General features: G+C 40.7%; 1 long non-coding RNA gene across 2 annotated transcripts; it reads left to right on the top strand.

Annotated features, from left to right (window-relative positions):
- Positions 1–67: 67 nt before the first annotated feature.
- Positions 68–9,944, top strand: LOC116994247. Of its 2 annotated transcripts, none has more exons than XR_004417439.1 (3): positions 68–542; positions 5,712–5,856; positions 9,854–9,944. It is a non-coding gene; the product is annotated as an uncharacterized LOC116994247 (long non-coding RNA). The 2 variants fall into 2 exon arrangements; XR_004417440.1 differs by lacking the exon at positions 9,854–9,944 and adding an exon at positions 7,300–7,592.
- Positions 9,945–20,699: the final 10,755 nt, after the last annotated feature.

Here is a 20,699-nt window from a genome sequence, read left to right as displayed (position 1 = left end):
TCCTCAGGGAAGAGGTCACAGCACCAGCCTGGCAGAACTCAAGAAGCGTTCGGACAGTGCTCTCAGGCACAGGGTGTGATTGCTGGGGTGTCCTGTGCAGGGCTGAGAATTGGATTCGGTGGCTCCTGGGCGTCCCGTAGGACGGTGGTTCCGTGGCCAGGGAGCAGCATAGCTCAGCCCCACGACTCCCCCTCGCCCTTGTTTTTTGGTTAAAGTTGGGCAGTCGGGGAAGGTAGGAGAGGATGCTGCCACAGTTCCCTCAGCACCCCCAGAAAGACCCTTTGGGCCCAGACAGCAGCAGTGCATTTTGTCTTGTCCTTGCAGTCATAAGTCCCTTGTGTGTGCTTTTTATAGATTAACTTCTCCAGTTTTCTTCTTTCTGTCTCATCCCACCTCAGCAACCACAAACATCATCACCTCCAAACCAACTCTGTGGTGGTCTCCAGCCTACAGAGACCCCTGGCCCCGGCACAGAAGCAGCTCAGGGCAGAGACTTCACAGCCCCATCCAGAGAACTTGAACCTTCACAAAACCACTCCAGGGTGAGGATTCTTTGCCTTCCGTGTAACTGCATTGTCCCTTGTGGCAATACAGGACTGTTGCCTCTTGTCTGTTCACTGTGCCTGTCAGACACAGGTGTGCTCCTGTCTTCCCTGGAGCTGCTGAAGTGGCAATGGAGGAGCACTGCCAGACCTTCAGCTCTCTCTGGCCTGACCAGGCTGTTCTCTCTGCTTACTCAAACTCTTAAAACACTTACCCTGAGCAGAATGGCTTTGCAAGTGATTTTAACTGTGCTTGTGTTCTTAAGGAAGAGCAGCAGCTGAAACCACCTTAACAAGAAGATATGCTGGAAGGTCTTTTGTGCTGAAAAAAGAAAAAAAATTCAAATTGTAATATGTGGACTGAAATACATATCGCTTTCACAAACTAACCATGCCATGTGTAAAGCTAGTCTACCGTTTCCTAGACAATGAGGCTTCAGAGATGACTGCACCATCAACAAAATTAAATCCCAACCTCTATTCCAGGAAGCAAACAAAGTTGTTATTGCAGATAAATTTAATTTGAGAACTTAAAAATGCAACCAACCAAATAATACCATCATGTTCTATTTGAGCAAAACAAAACAACACTAAACTTCTGACCTTTTTGACAAAAAGGCCACATCTTGCGTAAGTGTTCTCAAGTCTGGGTGGTTTTTTTGCCTGTGTTATTTTTATTCCTAGGTTACACCTGCCAGTTGTGCTCAGTAGTCATTATGCAGTTAGCCAGAGCCTTTCTGAAGTGCTACCAGCATCAGTAGAACTTGAGTTTTATGTTGGTTTTGGGTTTTTTTCCCCATATTTCTCATACAAACAATTCTGGGTATACACTTGAAGTTATTCCCAGCAAAATTTTGCTCCAAAATCCTCAGGCAGGAGGACAATTTTTAGGCCATAATTAAGGATACATTTCAATTTTTTACATCCAGCCGCAAAATGAAGCTTAATTTATGTATCATGCCAAGATTAAAAATATTAATTATAATTATTTTTTAGAAAATTTTATGTATCTTAATTTAATTTACAATGCAGAGTTTGGAACACTATTCTCAAATCTGATGCATCCAGTGAGGGACTGCAGAAATGATGTTAGACAAGTAATGAATTAGGCAATTTATCCTGCAGAAAGGAATTGCACATGGGGAAGCAGCTGTACAAAGCATTCATTCTTTGTCAGTGACTGCCTTGGAGCTTAGGAAGCTGTGGTTTAGCATTCTGCTGAATGAGCTCGTAGCAAAGACCCACCCCTATTCCTCATTTCCTGGCCTTGCCATGGACAACCCAGGTCCAAGGAAGTGTGCACAATGAAATAACCCTGCTGCTCCTGAGAAGCCAGCTGTGCCACCCAGTCAGAGCCTCTGAAGAATCCTTTCTAGTACAAAGTTGTATATGTGCCATTACTGCAAACAAAAGGAAGGAGACAACTAAAAATAGCAGTTTTTTATTAGGTCAATAGCCCTAAGCCCAGAAGCATCACAAATTATTTTTGGTTTTGATTTTAAGAAAACAAATTCTGATTTCTGGAAACCATTCCTCAATCTCTGAGCTTCATGAGCTTTCATTAGGTACAGTTTGTCTTTTTGCTACTATAAATGCAAAAAAAGGACAAAGTGTTAATATAAGCAGCTCTTACTGTTTCATAATTCATGGCCTTTTTCATAATTTCTCTAAAGTTTACATGTTTTTTGACTGTATACCTCCCCTATAACTTCCTCTTTTCAGCCTCACAGAAATGCTGACAGGGATGTCACTATTGATCATCATAAAATACATTTTAATATGGTTATTAACTGGTAGCTACAGAGATGAACATTGGTAAAATTAGGTGATTAACCAATGTCAGTGATTGCTGGAGCAGATAAATAGGTATTGGAGTTGTCTCCCACTTACCTTCATAAAAACCTACACACCAAAAACACAGAAGAAGGTTAGGCTTATTCCTGCCAGTAAGAAGGGAAAATATGTTATAGGTGTGAATGTGACAGTAATAAACAAACATCTGTTTTATTTGGTTACTTTAACAAGTTATCCTGAAGTGTACACAGGTTACTGCACAGGCTGGATCTAAACACTGCATCTGGCTGCACAGTCAGGAGTCAGTCGCAAATTCCTCAAAAGCCTTTTGAGGAAGTAACGTTCCTCATGCCTGGGTGCACTTCCAGAAGTGATTAAGCCACTGTCATTGTCATACTCGGCCCTTCAATGGCACATCTTTGCATCCCTGCTTTGCATCCCAGCAGTTAGAGCTGCCTGCAAGCAAAGCTGTGAGGAGGAAATGCAGCGCAGACATCCAAGCAGTCCAGGAGTCACAGCCACAGTGCAATCCAGGCCTGCAGCTGTAAACACTAGCTAGCTGAAGGATTGGTTTCTGGAGTTAGGAAACAGCAAGTTTTGGAATGTTTTTGAACCTCAGTCTGGGTCAAAGATTGGCAAATCAACAGCTGCTCATTTGTCACGACCAGATTCAATCAGCTCTCCCTGCTTTGCTTTCATTGTAGCAAACTGAAGCTGCCAATGCCATATGGTTGGAGAAAAAAGGGTTAGGAGGATGCACTCGTGTGCTGATGACAGTAAAAACAAAATGGCCTTTACAAATCATAAGCTCTGTCCTGCAGACAGCAAGAACAAGAAAATAAATTTTCTGAGAAATCTTGGAAATTCTACAGAGCAGAAAACAACTCCTGCTTCCAGCCTCTCAGAAAAAACAACTGGCTACTTGGGGAATTACATGAAATTTTATTTTATAAAAAAAAAGCATGATAGAAAACATGAAAGTAGACTAAACTGCCATGAGGAACTAAATAGATGGGAATGTGCAGAGCACAGGCTGCTGGAAGATGTATCATATGAAATAGGGAATATACTCAGGGGAGCATAAATACAGAAAGCATCTCGAGTTAAGTAGTTAGCATCAGATTTGGAAAAGTCACAGTGTAAAGAAGCATCAAGAACATATGTCTTCTATAATCTGCAATAAAGAAAGGGGGGAAAAATATAAACCCACACCAAAACGCAAAAGGAAGGAAGTTTTAGGATCTGAAAAAAAATAAATTACATTTAACCTTCAATTCTGAGCTGCTTTACAGTGTCAGATACCCGAGTGTGAAGAATTTTTGCATTACTGTCTTCAAAACATTTAACATTTTCATTACAACTAAGCCTTCCAAAATACTCTGTAACAGTAGCTTCTACTGAAACCTCTGTAAGAGAGACAAAATAATTTCAATTCTCCAAGTAAATTTTTAAATTTAAAGGACACTATCAGTTACTCCATCTCCACCAGCTGCACCTCAGGAGGAACCATGCTTGTCAAAATCCCTTGAAGTTAGTGCCAAGCTGATCTCATGTTCTTTCCCATAGTCATCCAACAGCAGACATGCTCTTACAAAGATCTATTTTCAGTAATCTTTCAGACACACGAGTTCCTTTTGGAGGCTCACCTTCATTTATCACACACAAAATGTAAAACCAAGGCCACTTGCCTCTTGTCATTTTTCTCCAGGAAGTAAATGTTATCAGCCTATTTGACCTTCTGGTCAAAGATGCTTTTGCTTGCAACTTTAGTTCTTTTAAGGACACTTCAGGGTAACATGAAGCAGAAGCTAAAAAGGAAGTAGATTGTGGCATTGACTTTAACACTTGTCACATTCCTGAATTTATGTGAAAAGGCTTTAACTGAGCTGCTGAATGTCAGCCCCCTGACAAGTTCCTTTCCCTTGCTTGCACCTCCAGATCCCTTCACCAAGATCAGCCAGCTGCAGCCTTGTCAGTTCCCTTGGCTCTAGCATAGAGGGTTGTCATTTTTGCTTGTTTTCTCTAGTACTTAAACCCTTGGATGAAAGGCTAAGTTTTTTCACATTAAAGAAATTATAGGCCTCAGAGAAAATGTCACAAGCATAACCAAAAATTTCAGGTTCACAATAAATGCACACTTTTCTTCACCCTTCGACTAGCTTGAGTTGGCATCAAATCTTAGACAGGGCTTGTTTAACAAGACTGCAGGATGCCAGGTTAAGGGCTTGAGTTGTTTTAGGGCCATTTTTTAATCACTACTGTAAGAGAGACTAAACAAAATATATTTTTTCCTGAGTGAATAAAAAATAGGATTTAAGTAGCAGCATTTGACCTGAAATAGGTTTTGGTTGCTGTTTGTTTTGGTTTTTGTTGTGGTTTTTTTTTTTTTTTAAATCAGGAATCGTTAAATATTATGCAAGTTGGGTTGTTAAACAGCTCTTTAAGTTAATCTTTCATGCCAAAAATTTTGTAAGCCTAAATGCAACCAAGTAAACATTTTATAACCAGGCATTATTGTATTTGTAATTTTGCCCAAGGGACTTTTATACAGTTAGACACAGACAGAAGAAGAAACTCTGGCTCCAGTGAGGCAACTCCAGTGCAATGCTTGAAGTTCTGTGCAACATAAATGAAAAAATAAAGTTTGACACACAGCTTCTGGGGTGTTCTCAGAGCAAACCAAGGCATAGCTGAGAAGGCCATGCAACAGGGAAGACACAGCTACCAAAATCAGTGCACAAAAATATCAGTGTACATAAATATTGGGGAAGGGAGAAGACAGCTCATGTCTAATGCTGGGGCTGGCTGTGGTCCCATCACTCCATCTACTAGGTCCTGCATCAAATTAGGTCTTTATGCAGTGAGATTTTCAAGAACGTGTTCTGCATCCTCCCTGCTCTCCATCTCAGATGGAGCCCAGCTGGTGGATTGCAGCTTCTCAATTTATGTAATTGGCCAGCACAGTTGGGCTTTCTCTATGGGAAGATATTTTTGTCCCATTCAATACCTGATTTTTATTTATCATGTGCTTTCCAATTGTTTGCTGAGTCCAAGGCAGTGTCAAAATAGATGTACTGGTAATGGTCACATAAAACTTTCTCAGGTGGAGATTATGCTCTAATATTTAGAAGTACTCAGTTATTTAGGATTTGTCAATGGTTGTTTGTAACTATTTTTGAATGCATTTACTTCCTTTGTGGCACAAGAGCAGTGTGATAACCAGCATCTGTACTACTGCCACCACAAAGAACCTAAAGAGACTCTAAGTGTAAGCTACAGAGGGGTACAAAGCCATGATGCTTCAGTGAAGGGTATATTAATCTCCCAAAAGAATTTGGGTACATTAACATGTGAATGTACTTATTCTTTCTACAGCATAACAGAAGCAAATCCAGGAATTTTGGAGCTGATTAAGAACAGTACAGTCATCTTGTTCATGACCTTCACTATTTGTAAGACAGGCAAAACTCAGAATATATCACATTTGAACAACTTGCCAGCTAGTCAAGCCTAGCAGAAGGTAAGGCAGCTGTAGCCATCACTCCCTTTCTCTACCAGCTGTATGCAAATTTCATAATTTTCCACTTAGGCAGAGCTTGTTAACCTTCACACAAGGCCACTCTTGGATTTTCCATTTCAATCTGTTTTACATAAGATGTACGCATCATATTTATAATTTTTTGGGTTACTCTTGGTCCAGCGTATGGGGAATACAAGACCTCTTATTGCAGCTACATGCTCTGTAACCCGTATGCAGACCTGGTAAGGTTACTCATAATGTATTTCACAGTTGGCCAAATCAATGTAATCTTAAAAACCAGAGAGGTTGTTCCTGCTATTACAATGCCTTTTCATACCGTAATAAAGCCTCCATTCCAATCCCTGTAATTGTGAGCTGAATAATTCAGGTGTTTTGAGGTGTCTGATTTCTCATTAAAGCTAAACTGAGGACTTTGACAGAGGCCTCTTATCAAAGACAGGTAACAGATACAGCACAATGAAACCAGGTGGTCAGTGAGCAACATTTGCTTCCATTTGCTGCTGTATGGAATGTGTTCCTGCCATGCTCCCTGTGTCAGTCAATGGGCAGCTTAGGTAGAGGACAGCAAAGCTGGGTTCTTATCTCAGTTACGTGGGTGCTTTTTTCACCCCACTGACACTACGGTCACCAAGGTAAGTTTGAGCTGAGGGTTTGCTATTGGTTTTTGTGGCATCTTGTTTTGTGTTGGTTTGTTGGCTTTTTTGAAAGAAAGGAGCTCTAGAGTTACTCCAGCTAATTAATCTTTAACGTCTTTGTTAGCTTGGTTATGAAATCTTCTTTCCATAGCATTGATTTAATTCAGTCCCATCTACAGAATCTTATTACTTCAGGCAATGATATCATGCTGATTATATATAAGCTTGCACTTTGCAAGATTTTTTTGTAAGCCCATTAAGTTTGCATAAGGAAGCATGGAATAAACACAGAGATGAAGCCATCTTTAGGCAGATGGGACTCCTAACATTTTCTAGTTATCACACTGTTTTGTGATTAGCCATTTTAAAGGTATATATATAGAAAAAACAGGAATTTGACTGCCCTGAATTAATCTCTAATATTTTTATCCATTTGTACTGGCAAACTAAGCACTACTCTGTATGGCCCTGATCATAAAGTTCGTATGTTGCACAACAATTAGATCAAGCTCTTATTTTCATTCAAGTTCACTTCAAGTCAACATTTACCAGACTGATCTACTTGGGTTTTGGTAAACTCTTAACACCAAGTCAGTGTTTGTAGATTAAGCCATAAATAGAAGAGAACTAAATAAATACTTACCACTGTTATTAAATTTGATTATCACACTTAAATCGCTAGTAAACAGCTTGTTACAAAATTAAAGAGTTATTCACACTACTTTATCCTGCTTATGTTTGTTGATTTCTGTATCATTACAATCTAAAATTAATATTGATGTTTCAGGAAAGTGGCAATTTTCAAGTTCAAAAAGCAAGTCAAGAGTCCAATGTAGCAATGACAGCTGCCTTTGTGGGGAGTCTGTTTGTCCATGTGCTGAATTCCAGTGAATTTCAAATAGCCCTGGTCAAAGTGCAAAGATCCCTCCTCTTTGAGCTGACTGAAGACCTGGGGACAAACTAATCAGGTCTGATCCAAGGTCCACTGTGCATTTCCAGGGAGCAACTATTGTCAAATAAATGCCATCATTGAAATCTGATCAGGACAGAGGTCTATTTAAAAACTCCTCATCTTCCCTCCCCCGGTTTATCGCAGCATGCAACCTCCTTGTCTTATGATGCCATGTGCAGCTTTGCAACTGTTTTGCTGATCTTCCTCGAGACTATTTAACTTGGTTACCAAAGAAGGTCGTGAACACACCCATGTTGCAAGCTGCTTATACAGTTTTTGCACAAGCTCGAGCTGACTGAAGAAATAATGCAACACTGGGAAACCCAAAAGGAGAAGTCACACCATAATTTGCATTCAAGCTACCCACATCCTCTGCAGCCTCACTACCTGGCTGAAAAACGCTGCTGCTGTCTCTCTGCTGAATGTAGAATAGTGATGTCCACTGTTAACAGCAATTAATCATTTATTTGGGAAAACTTCAGTTAAAGATACCGTTGGCACTGGTTAATAAATAATCATTAATTAAAGTAGACAACACTATGAGTTTAGGCATTAAAAGGTATCCTGTTTTGGTTTTATTTCCTCCCAGGAAAGATCATAGAATCACAGAATGGCTTTGATGGGAAGGGACCTTAAAGATCATTTAGTCCAACCCCTTTGCTCTGTGCAGGGACACCTTTAACTAGACCACACTGCTCAAAGCCCCATCCAACCTGGCCTTGAACACTTCCAGGGATGGGGCATCCACAGCTTCTCTGGGCAACCTGTGCCAGTGCCTCACCGTTCTCACAGTAAAGAATTTCTTCCTATTATCTTATCTAAACCTACTCTCAGTTTGAATCCATTCCCCCTTGTCCTGCCACTACATGCCCTTGAAAAAGCCCCTCTCCATCATTCTCATAGGCTCCCTTCAGGTACTGCAAGGCCACAATTAGGTCTTAACTGAAGCCTTCTTTTTTCCATAGATGCAGGAGAAGGTTGAGTTCCAGAAAATCCTTATACATCTTGTCTGTAGTTTCATATTATCATCCTAAGCCAGGGGCAGGCCCAATGTGCTCAGAAGGAGAAGGGAGGAGGCACCACATCCTGTCCTATGATTGGCATTAACAAAAAAGCCCCTTCCTGTCCTCCCCACAGTCAATCCAAACCACTTTATCCTGATTTACACCAGCCAACAGCACAGACTTAAGCAACAGTCATCAGTCAAAGAGGAATTTTCATCTAGATGATAGTAATGCTGTTATGTATTTTTTACCACAGACATCCAAGACGAGTTTCCTTAAGACTGTGCCACAGCACAAACGTGTTTGTAAGGGACAATTATTCCCTATTTTCATGCCACAGAGTCAAGTGCTGCCCAAAAGCTCCATAGGTTGGCATGTGCAGTAAGAGCTGGAAATTGTTCTTCCTGAAATACCACAATTGTTTATCATTAGTGCTATTGATGCATTTCAACTTAATAAAATGTTGTAAAATCCATTACACCATTGTTAACTGTGGCTAAGAAAAGCAATCCTAATGGCATGGATGAGTCCAGTCAGACCACAAGGGATTACATAGTTTGATTTGTTCAGCCTAAGTCTCGTAACAAAAAGGCAGAAGAAAATTAAAGTAAGGTTTCAAAATTATACTATTTCCTAATCAAAAGATATAACTGTAATACTATTTTTGTAATACTATGTATTTAGGAAAAAAATTATTGAAGAAAATAAAAACACAATAGAAACTCCATTTGTCAAACAGAAGTGATGCAAGTGGAAGATAAAAACCCTTTCAACCATCTGCTGAACTCTTATCCCTTTTTCTCCATATAGAAATATCAGTAGTCCCAGTTTCATTGAGCTCCTCTGGAGCCATAATCCTCCTTGTCAATCCAATCTATAAGCCCAGGCTGAGGTTGATTGACGTACCAGTGTTTTATGCCTCATCTCACAGTCTCAAAGTTTCTCTAAGGTCCCAGCCTTCACCTCCCTGCTCTACAGCCAATGGAAGCTGGAGGCTCTGAGCAGGACACTCACCATGTTGTTCAGGTGGGGACCCATCCCCAGCTTCGAGGGTTTGAAAAATGGCATTAAATACAGTTTTGAGATTGATATATGAAGTCTCATTATTAGTAGAACTTTCTACTTGCTTCCCCTTACAATTGGCAAGACTGACAGACATCAGTGGAAGCCACTGTAATTAGATTTGGAGGGGGGGGAGGAAGGAGAAGACAGAAGAGGCTGATGTGTTGAGGTTCTAAAAGATTATCAAACAAGATGTGCCTTGTGTTAATTCCCAATGATACATCACAGCAAATTCAGTATCATAGAACCATAACTGCTTATCACACTCAGCTGTATGGTCTACTGACTTAATTGAGGTCAAGAATTAATTGCATGTCTTTCAGATAACACTTCCAAATGGCAGCATCTGTCTGAAGAGAAGACATCAATTCAAACCTTTTAGGCCAAACATTTACAGAGAAGCAGCAAGTCCCAGTCAGAGCAAGAATGTGAAAAAGTAAGTAAAATGTTATCTTGTCATAAAATGTGTCTTGATTGGCAAACTGTAAGTATGGATCAAAGCAGTAATGTGCTGGAGAAAGAGCTAGATACAGCAGAGCTTAGGCTTGAGTATTTAACCTACTATTTAATGTTCTCTTCTCTGTATTTGTGTATTCTAAGGAACTTGCATCCAAAACCCAGCTTTGCATCCTCTTTTCCATTGTTAATACTTAGTGATGACTGAGTTAGATTCTTACCAAGGCAAAGCTACCAAAGATGAACACAAAGTTGAAGAACGAATTATGTTGCATTGGTGACAGCTTGTCAGTAAGGGTTCTCAAGCTTGACTGGTGAAGAAACAGGACATACCATGGGGTGGTACTTGAATTCCAGACTATCTTGGTGCCTGAGATTACCAGCTGACAACCTAGCAGGGAGCAGCCCTGGCCAGGGCAAAGTCTCAGATATGAGCATCTCCAGGAGTGTCTACCATGCCCAGTGATAAGCTCTTTCTTTTCCTGAAGGCAGGGAGGAATGGAAGCAGAGGCTTGACACCTTCTAGTTCCACACCAGCTATTGCTTTCTCAAGCTGGGGTGGAGGCCAGTAATTTGGAGTATGTAAATTATATTGCACATTCCACTCCCTACAACACATTCTCATTGTGGTAACTTCTGTCTCCAAGTGGAGGTTGTATAGGAGTTGTGACATTCCTTAAATATTGATCATCTCTCCCCCAAGGATGTGGTGAACATTAAAAAACAAACAAACAACACCCCCAGCCAACCACTCCAAACCTAAACCAACATCAGTCGTTAGATGAGTGCACAAAAATGTTCCCTGGGCTCTGCTCTCCTAGACAGCAGCAGCATCTAAGTCTGCGAGCAAAGATAAATTACACGTGTCCAAATCTACAGCAGAAAGGCTCACATTCCAAGTGAGGAATCTCTACCATTCATTATGCTGCCAGACACCTTCACACTTGCTCCTGGCCACTAAGTTTGCCCTGTGAAAGGTGAGCAAGGAAGGGAGCAGCCCTGAGACATGGTCAGGCAGAGGTTGCCCCTGACTGTGAAGCAGTCAGGGTGATCTGTGCTGCTGCCCCACCACACACATGCACAGCATTGCCCAGCTCACCCTGCTCCTCCTCCTCTCTGACAGGAACACACAAGCAGCACAACTTTTACAAAGACAGCTTCAGGGAGTTACAGAAAGGATCACTAGGTACATTTGGAAGGATTGGGTGCAAGCACTGCTGTGCAGGATGACCTGTTAGAAGGATTAGTGGATTATGTCTTCAGGAGATGGATAAAAATGAAGACACAACTGAGTAGAATCCAGTTTTGAATTTGCAGAATCAAGGCAATAGATTGCAGGGAAAAAACATTGATCAAGATTGCTCAAATACGCTATGTAATATACTCTGAAGAAGCCTTAACCATTGCAAAAAGTCAGGAAGATTTGCAAATCACGACTGTAACCAACACACCCAGGAGGAATCCTTCACCAGTATTTGCCAGAGGCCTCAGAAAACAGCCCTACTTGACTCTATGATCAAAACAAAGAGATAAAAACGTTGACTTGCTACTTTAATCTTGCAGTGCTGCAGCTCAGATCAGCAGCTGCCAAAACCCTACAGTCTCTGGTCACCATCTTTAAAACCAGATGAAAAATGAAATATCCCTACAAAATAAATGGATTAACATTCTTTTCCAGTAGAAAAGCAATGAGTATCACAGAAAAACTCTCTGTACCCTTGTTCACAGAAGTTCTTCACCCTGTGAGCTGTGTTGCTGATCCTACCCAGCCTGTAACAGCTGATTGAGTTCACATCGAATTTCAGCTGAACTGTTATAAAAATCCTGCAGGGTTTCCACAAAAGGTCATCACAATGTATGCAAATGCGTGATGAAAGGATATAAATGAACATACAAGATAAACAATGCGAATTCCTGATTAAAAATAGTTCAGCTGAACCTAGGTATTATATAAACACCAAAGATACTTTTTAAAATCTGATCATGCTAGTCAGCGACTTCATTATACAGGGAAACATGAGCTGGAATACTCAGATTTTTCAGTGCATTCTACAGTTTCACATACAGAGCCATTTGCATGCATTCAGTTCCAGGCAAAGTCCACTGCTAAGTACATCTGTTGTCTGCAAACAGAGCTCAACAGGGCTGCCTATATAAACACAAAAAAATTGAATTTTGAATCTGTGATACAATGCATGTAAAATCTAGCTATTGCTACCAGCTAGATTAAAAGGAATGCTCATGGACAAGGTTCTCATTTTAGCAAGCACTAATTCTGTTAAATTAGACCTAATCATCAAGAACATTTAAATTAGTCTTTAATCAGTAGAGCTTCATTACTTAACATGTGCTATTTGAGTGCATTTATTAAATACACTGTTAGTATTTCCCCCTCCTCAAAACTCAAATACCTCAAGATCTTGTTCAGATCCTTTTTTAGAATTCATCTTTAATCTTGCTGTTACAGAAGTGTAAGTTTTTCCGGTTTCTCTTATCTTCCACCCTCGTTCAGAGTAACAGTTGCTTACACATGCACAAATACTTTAAAGGCTTATATTTCTGAAGATACAAAGCTTTCCTGCATCTCCAAAATTCTTTAGTAAGTGGAATGTCCGTGCAACTGCAGCTCCTTCTACTCCCAGGTAGCCAAAATGATTAAAGAAACTAATTAAATAATTAATCACAAGTAGCATTCTTTGTAATGACTGGATTCTTTTGCCATTGCCTGAACAACACAGATAAATATTTTACTGTATCAGGTTGTGTGTCTTGCCAGGCTTGTAATTGAAGTGGCCTGAAATTTTAATATTTTAGAGAGGCACAAATGAGTCATGGTCTCAACTGCCTGTGCTGAGCATGAATTATGCACCTCATTTTAACAGCAGTCCAACACAGAACTATGGCAGAGATCCTGTGCCCTGTGTCAATCCTCCTACAGCATTACAGGGATTTGTCCTACATTAAAGGACACTTTTGTCTATATTCTGTTTAGAAAATCGGTTCCTGTGAATGGCTTGTGAATCCATGTAGACTCTTGAGTAATGAAATCACTGGTGTACAAATTATATCTCAGACAGCACCGCTGTAGGTTGCTGCTCTCTTGCTGGACAAAGTCCTTTCCACCTCTGCTTGTCAGCTTTTCATTATCAACACCACAGCTAGAACTAAGAATGGCTACAAATGAATCACTGCCCAAACATCTGAACTGCTGTGACTAACCCAGGCTCCACAGCTTCTCTACAACACTGGTCAAAGTCTTACTGAAGGAAAAAAAAAAAAAAAAAGGACAAAATGAGTTATGTTTATATTCACAGTAATCTCAGTGTTTCTATAGTCTACTGTACTAAGTAAATAATGTTATTACTGGTAATCATTTCTGTGAGCACAACCAGAGGATGCTGGGGTTTTTTATCTCCTCCAAAGGGTGGAGATGAGGAAATAAAACAGGTAATAATTACAGTGATAGATTTTTAAATTGCTAATTTGCCATCAACTTTTTGTCTACTGCAAGTCACACAAGTGCTGCCCAAGTCCCACCCACAGGATGGAGTGGCAGCCACTTGGCTTGTAAAACTACTGTTAAATTCCTGTGCTGATAGTCCTTTACTCCTTAAATGGCAAAAATGTCAGGCACAGCCCAGCAAGACTGGACATTTGAAGGCCAAACCAAAACTAATTTAATTGCCTAACAATACTGTTGGAAGGACAGATTTTTAATTTTTTTTCTGGGAGGACAGATTTTACTGAGCATTTGGCCCTTCTTAAATTTATTTTTTTAAGCCACACTTCCTGGAGTCATACACTAAAAATAAAAATGAGGAATGAGATTAGGCTAAACATGATTTATGGCTATCATGATTGTAGAGAAGCAGCTGAAAGTAAAAGCTCAAGAGATTAAAAGTGGCATTTTTCAAATTTATTCAGATTGCATAGCAGAGTATTTGAGGTAGTCAATGCCAACTTCTCCCTGGGCTGCCTTGGAGCTGCTGGAAATGGTCAAAGATTTATAGCAGGAAGAGGATGTCAAGCTCCCAGCAGTTTTTCATAGCAGAGAACATTTTCATCTCTGCCAGGAGGAGATAAGTGGTCACACATAGGTGAGAACTCACGAATCAGAAAACCACATCACAGGTAAACAGAGGCTGACCTGGCAGTAGATGTCTGAAACCAGCACAGCCTGTAAGTGCTGTTATTAGCCATGACTGGAAGGGCAGTGCCCAGAAAGCACAAAGAGCAGCAGAAAGGCACCTCTCAGGTGATTAGACAGGCATCACAGAGGGCTCTCCCATCTGTCTTCTCACAGCAAGAGCTACAGAGCAGGCTTCACTGAAAACAAATTTTAAGTTCCATATCCCCCTGGGTAAGCTGTTTTCTGGTGAGGTAGTGTTGACATATAAATATATTCAGTGAATCATCAACATTCCCATCTGCCATTTAGTACACTCACATCACTAAAGGGCAGACCTGAACATGAGTACCTGATTTGCAACACCGGTTTTTGTTGGAAAAAAAAGTTCAATTAAAAAATAAAAAAGAGATTTGTCAGCATCGCATTTAAAAATACTTTTTCTCAAAAGCATTAATTGCCTTTTAAGTTCTGCACTGGTTTTGTTATCTTGCCAAATTGAACTACTGGAGGCATTGCAACACAGCTAAGACTTATGGGGTTGTGTCCTCCTTTTTCCTATACAAAAAGAAAAAATATCCCACCACAAAACAGAACAATATTTTGTATGACCATAGTGAATTCCTAAAACTCTGAACAGCAAAACAAAGAATTAGGGGTTTGGGGGTTGTTGTTGTTGTTATCTGGTTTTATTTTGTTTTAAATAGGAAAACCAACACAATTGGGTGCTTTTTTTTTAAGGGTCAGGCTGAAATATTAGAAATACAACTAAACATACAGCCTTCAAGCTGTTCTTCTGGTTCACCTCTATTGCCCCACTCCCCCAAAAATGAAAATCAGTGTATATTTATGTTCTTGACCCAATTTACACCTACTAACAGAAAGACAAATCTCTCCAGTGGATCTATGATGTGGCTTGTACTACCCAGATGCAGTCAGGATTAATACTCTCAGAAATTCCTACCCAACTCACATAGATTTGGTCCATACTAAAACTGAAACCCTTACAATAGGAGAAACAAGAAACTATCCTGCATCTCAAATGGCACAGAAGGCTGTCAGGCAAACTTTTCCCTCTGCAAGGGTGAAAATCCACATCCATTCACTACTGGTGACAGACAGAGATCAAGGAAATAAACTATTAGAGTTTGTACACTGGAGGGAGGATCAGCTTACTGCTTACATATATCAGCTTCACTGATGACTAGCAATAATTAGCCGAATTAATTACAATTGCTTTTGCTCCTCCCTTGTGGAATGAGGGAAAGACCTTCTGAAGAGGTCTGACATCTTTTGTCTATTACTACAACTCCTGAAATTTCCTCTGTGTCTGAAGTGGGTGACCAGCTCTGAGAGGTCTCCATCCACTTCACTCAATCTGGTTTGGACACTGTCATTTGCACAATCCAATTTCTGCAAACACATATCTATGTAACTAGTGCCAATGGATTTCAGGCTAAGGGATAAAAGCCTAGCTTTAGCCAGAATTTAAGTGCTCATGTAGGAATACCACTGGTATAAATCACAATATGTGAAATCAGACCACTGCCCACCTTGGGACTTTGCGAAACAAGGCGAGTCAGAAGCTGTCATCGCGCGCCATTGTGAGCTGCTGCCCACATGCATTGCTGGCAGATCAGGACATATTCAAGCATGCCTCACCTGCTGCAGAGTAGAGACTGACACTCACACAGGCTTGGCCCCAGCCACTGCTCCAGAGGGCATTCCTTCCTTCCTTCCCTTCTGTGGCCTCACTCACTCGTGGGCAGTGACTCAGAGCAGCCGGGAAGGCTGGGAGCTGGCTGGGAGCTCCTGCAGTGTTCTCTGCCCTCTCCAGCTGACCCTGCAGAAAAGCCACAGTTCAGATGCACTTGAACACATGGCTTCCTCCAGACTCCTGTTAAATACAGAAATACACTGCAGTGCACAGCAGGCCAGTCCAGCAGTTCATTATTACTTTCAGGATATACCACACATCTTCCCCAGCACCTTTCTGGTACTGACTGCACTGACCAAGTCACTCTACAGCCAGACTAAACAAAGCAGCTGAAGAAGCACTCAAGCTAACTGGAACTGTTTTAAGGGATAAAGTGATGATCTGATCCACAGAGCAAAGTTGGAATCAGGAATAAGCACAAGACAGAGTCCCTTTCCAGCACTGCCACACATCTAAATGGTGTCAAGTGAAGCACGAAACTGTACCCTGAAGATTCACCCACCATGTTTGGCAGAGTCCATCCATCCACATCACACTCAGTTTATATTTATCCCAGTCTCTTCCAGCTCAACTGCTACTCCTTGCGTTTTCTCCATAGTTAGCTGTGTGTTAAGCACGGACAGCTCTTAATTTCACATTAGCTGCATTCCTAAATTTAGAGCGTCTAGGAAGCAAGGAAGGGCTCTATAAAACGGATTGCCAGCAAGCCACATACTTAAACTGTTGAGCAAAGGTATTTTAAATCAGCCAACCCACACAAGTGTCTTATTTTATCCTATCCTCCTTGGAACTTTGTAGTCACCATTGATACCCATTAAAAAAACCTTGCAAAACAGGTTTACTTTTAGTAATCAAAGTTTTAAAAGACTTCTAGAGAACTCCACAATCATATCTGAGGTAATGTGAATATAAGACTCCTTACGTACAGGGAAAAAGAAAAAGATGATTTTTAAGACTGTGAAGTGGCAATGGCCTAAGTTTTTTTATCTATACAGTGAAACAGTTTCAGTATCTCCTTGACTGCTCTGCTGGGTCACTGGTTCAGCTCCTACAAAAAGAAAAATCAGTTAGGTGTCCGGTAGACTAAAGTGTTTAAGGTATTGTTATGGGCTCTTCCTAACCTCAGAATGACTTTTCTCTCAAAATTCACTGAATGCTGCTTTTACCTTATCTAGGATCCTTGGATCAGGAAGCTGAGGCTAAGTGCAAACTTCATTAACATACAACCAAGCTGTCCTTAATTTTGACAGCATCACTAGGAGGTGGGCAAGCAAGAGATAAAGACTTCATCCTAAAAGCAAATAAGAAAGCCAAATAAATGCTTCTTATTTCTCAGCTGACAATCAGCAGTTCTCTGAAGTGGAGACCTGGGATGACTGCTCACTGAAATGCAGCAATCTGTGACTTCAGCAGTGAGTTTGAGCAGCTGCTGTTTGGCAGAGAGATGTTCCTTGGAGTACAAACAACTCAGGAACTATCAGGGGTCACTAAAATAGGCTTGTTTCCTGGTGACACAAAACAGCACCTGGCTTAAAGATTCACAGGGGGAGAGGGTAACTGCAACACTGCACAACATGCCTTGCTAGAAAAGCACGTTAACACTCAGGTTTCCTTTGGTTTCAAGAAGGGTTTTTGTCTCAGTCACTCTCTGCTCTGGAAGTAAAAATGCCAAGGTTCTGGGTAACTCTGTTTCTGCTTAGCATCTCAGGTTGTGTCCTTGGAGGCACCCATGTGTGTGAAGCAAGTGCAGCTCCCATAGTGCTGGACACAGAACTGCAGCAGTCAAGCAGAGAGAACTTCCAGTTCTTGGGCTTTACTCAACTCAGACCTGCTTTGAGAGCTGGCAGGGCTCCTAAGTTCCCCCCCTCTACCCTCTGCTTCCCCCCTGCTGGCTTGGTTTGCACCTGAGTACACCTGCACTGCCACAAAGGGAACAGATTGTTCAGGGAAGATGCTGTTAGGAACTAAAAGGACATGTGTGTAAATATGCTGACCAAGGACACAGCAAGCCCTTCAGGCAAACAAAACCACAACAAACCAGAAAAGAGATGAAGCTAATCTGAAGGCAAGATGCCTCCATACTGTGTGTAAGAGATCTCTCTTTCTCTATATGCATACACACACACACACTGAAAATCACTCACAAGATATTTTAGGAATGCAATAAAATTCCTTCAAATCCTACAGATTCTTTCAGTAGGCTGGTGGGGTTTTTAACTCAAGTTGTGGTATCACTAAGTAAAATAATTCCTAAAAGTTTATGCATATGTTTAAAGAACCATTGAACTTGCTTCTAAACCTGTGCAAATACATTTTCACAGGATTTAAATCAAAATATATCCCCTATCAAATACAAAAACTTCAGCTATATTAAGGCATATCAGTCCTTGGGTAAAATGAGGGCATATCCAAGAAAAAAAAATAGGAAAGGAAGTCTAAGATTCCATGAACACCCAAAATGAGTGCAACTTTGGCAATCACTTCTGAAATACACTTGAACGACCTTAGCAGGAGATTACACTCCAGATTCCAGGGGAAGGTAGAATTTGACAGCGGACATTCTTTCCCTGCCCTGCATTCAGTACCACATTGCCTGGAGCAAGGGATCAGCCAGGAATCCAGAAATGACACTTTCTGGACACATGCCTGAGCACATGTTCACAGGAATGTGAGTAGCAAGTACTTCCGAGAGTAACCGGCTACAGCATCTGTGGAGAAGTCAGGTCAAATTATAGAGCCTAAGCACCAAAAACTATTGTCTTCATGGTGAACTGCACATACCATCAGCACCTCCAGTCATCTTCATTCAGTCATCTCCTCCTGCTCAGCCCAACAATTCATCCAAGCTATGTGAAAGCATATCCCAATGGTTAGGAACAGATCATGACGTAGCTGTCTGCATAAGCCCTTCTGTTTGAATTCTTAGCAGCTGTCTCAGGACCAATGTCTAGCCACTGAATGTTTTCTTTCTTCTGCCAGTACTGAAACAGATCTGAATTGTCTTCCATTATCAGTGTGCAGCTATGCATAGTAATCAAGTTACTGCTTTGTTTACAGAGAAACACTAAGGAGATTTAAGTCTGTATCTTAGAAGTGCTTTCCAAAATCTTTGTTGCACATCTTCAAGTGCAGGCACCAGAAACTGAATGCAAGACTCCAAGAAGAATAATCTTGCATCCACTAATTAATCAAGGATCACATTCACTGCTGACAGCTCCAAGAAGATTCTGTATATTGCTGTAACACCCTTCCTCACTTCTCTTTAGGTATTTTGAGACATTGTTTGCCATAAAAATCCATGGTTTGACAGATGCATTTCCCAGCATATTTGGAATAAAAATACACCATGTCAGAAAACAAACAAAACACATACACAAAAAATAACCTCACTACAAATCCAGCAAAACATAAAACAACATGCTTACATGAAAGGAGAATTTACTAGTAAGTCCAGGGCCTTTCCTGATGAGCACACACACATATAACTAACCTGCAAATGAGTCAGCATGAGAAACTCCTCAGAATTTGTTAGAAATACAGGTATTAGTACAGCAAGTCACCTTCGTATTCAAGCTAATTTCCAGTAAGTAGCAATTGCAATCTTCCTCCCCCTGCAATCTCCCACACCTAACATCCAGATTCTCAGGCTTCAGTTATTATTTGCTTGGATTTAAAACTGATACAAGTTCTTGGAGTTCTAGAGGTTTCTCAGATCAGATGAGCAGATGTGTTTAAAGGAGGAACACTTTTTTCAGCTGGGTTAGGGTAGGGTTAATCTCACTAGTTCACAGTTAAGCCTCAGGCCAGAGCAGGGCTTTCACTGGATAAGGCTGGGTTTTTTTTCTTACTAGGCTTCTCCTAAGTTTAGCTACGCACCCTGAACATCACATGACTTACAAGAAAAGTTTGTTCCCCAGCGTGGAAATGTCTTGTAATATCTGAGTTGTTTTGGAATAGTACCATCAAAGGTTTCCACCAACACATTGCTCAATAACAAGAAATACACATTAATTGTGCAGGATTTTAAAAAATTGACCTCTAAGTCTCTTTTTTTTTTTTTAAAAAAAACATTAAAATACAGAGGTTTTTGTGGTAAAGACACTGATCTATGGCTTTAATGAAAAAGCCCAACTGACCACAAGGAGTTCAGATCTTCAATCTGACAGAGAATGCACAACAGCAGGTCAATCACCTCCTTCTGGACCATTTAACTAGATGTAGCTACAGGTTCCTGTGTGCATGTGTGCACACACAGCTGCATGTATGTATATATATACACACACACCAAACATACAGGCATGAAACCCCAAAAGTGGGACAGATACTTTCAGTCAGCTTGAAAGGCAGTGGCACCTTGTGTCTCCTGCTCAAAAGGAAAATAATTTAAGGAGGATGTGGCTCAACTTTTCACCAATTTTGTGTCTTCTGTTTCAACCATACATCCCAATCATCATTTCTAGTTAGGATTACAGCCTGACCGAGATATGACATCTAGCATTATCACTTCCAGTTTGTTTTTTTCTTTTTTTTTGGATAGTCTCAAGCCAAGAGGAATTACTATGGGAAAACACAGCAAAAAATTCTTCATCTTGCTTGGCAAAAGAAGCCTCAGCTTACAGCAATTCATGATCATTATTCTCTGCACTTGAAGCAAGCAAAATCTGTAAATTTCAGTCAGCTCTAAAATAAAATCAGATTGAAGGAATAACAGTATAATGGGAACTTGCTGAGAAAATAAAAAATTCTGCTCCAACAAGAGGGATTAACAAGCTGAAGTATGTAAGAAGTGCCATCCTTCCTCCTCCTCACTCAAGTGGGTCCTGCTTTCCTACAGAGTGATAAGCAGAGACTATTTATGAACACCAGGTGA

Source organism: Catharus ustulatus, chromosome 3 (assembly GCF_009819885.2).
Source record: "Catharus ustulatus isolate bCatUst1 chromosome 3, bCatUst1.pri.v2, whole genome shotgun sequence".
NCBI lineage: Eukaryota > Metazoa > Chordata > Aves > Passeriformes > Turdidae > Catharus > Catharus ustulatus.
This window is presented reverse-complemented; position numbering and strand designations above follow the sequence as displayed.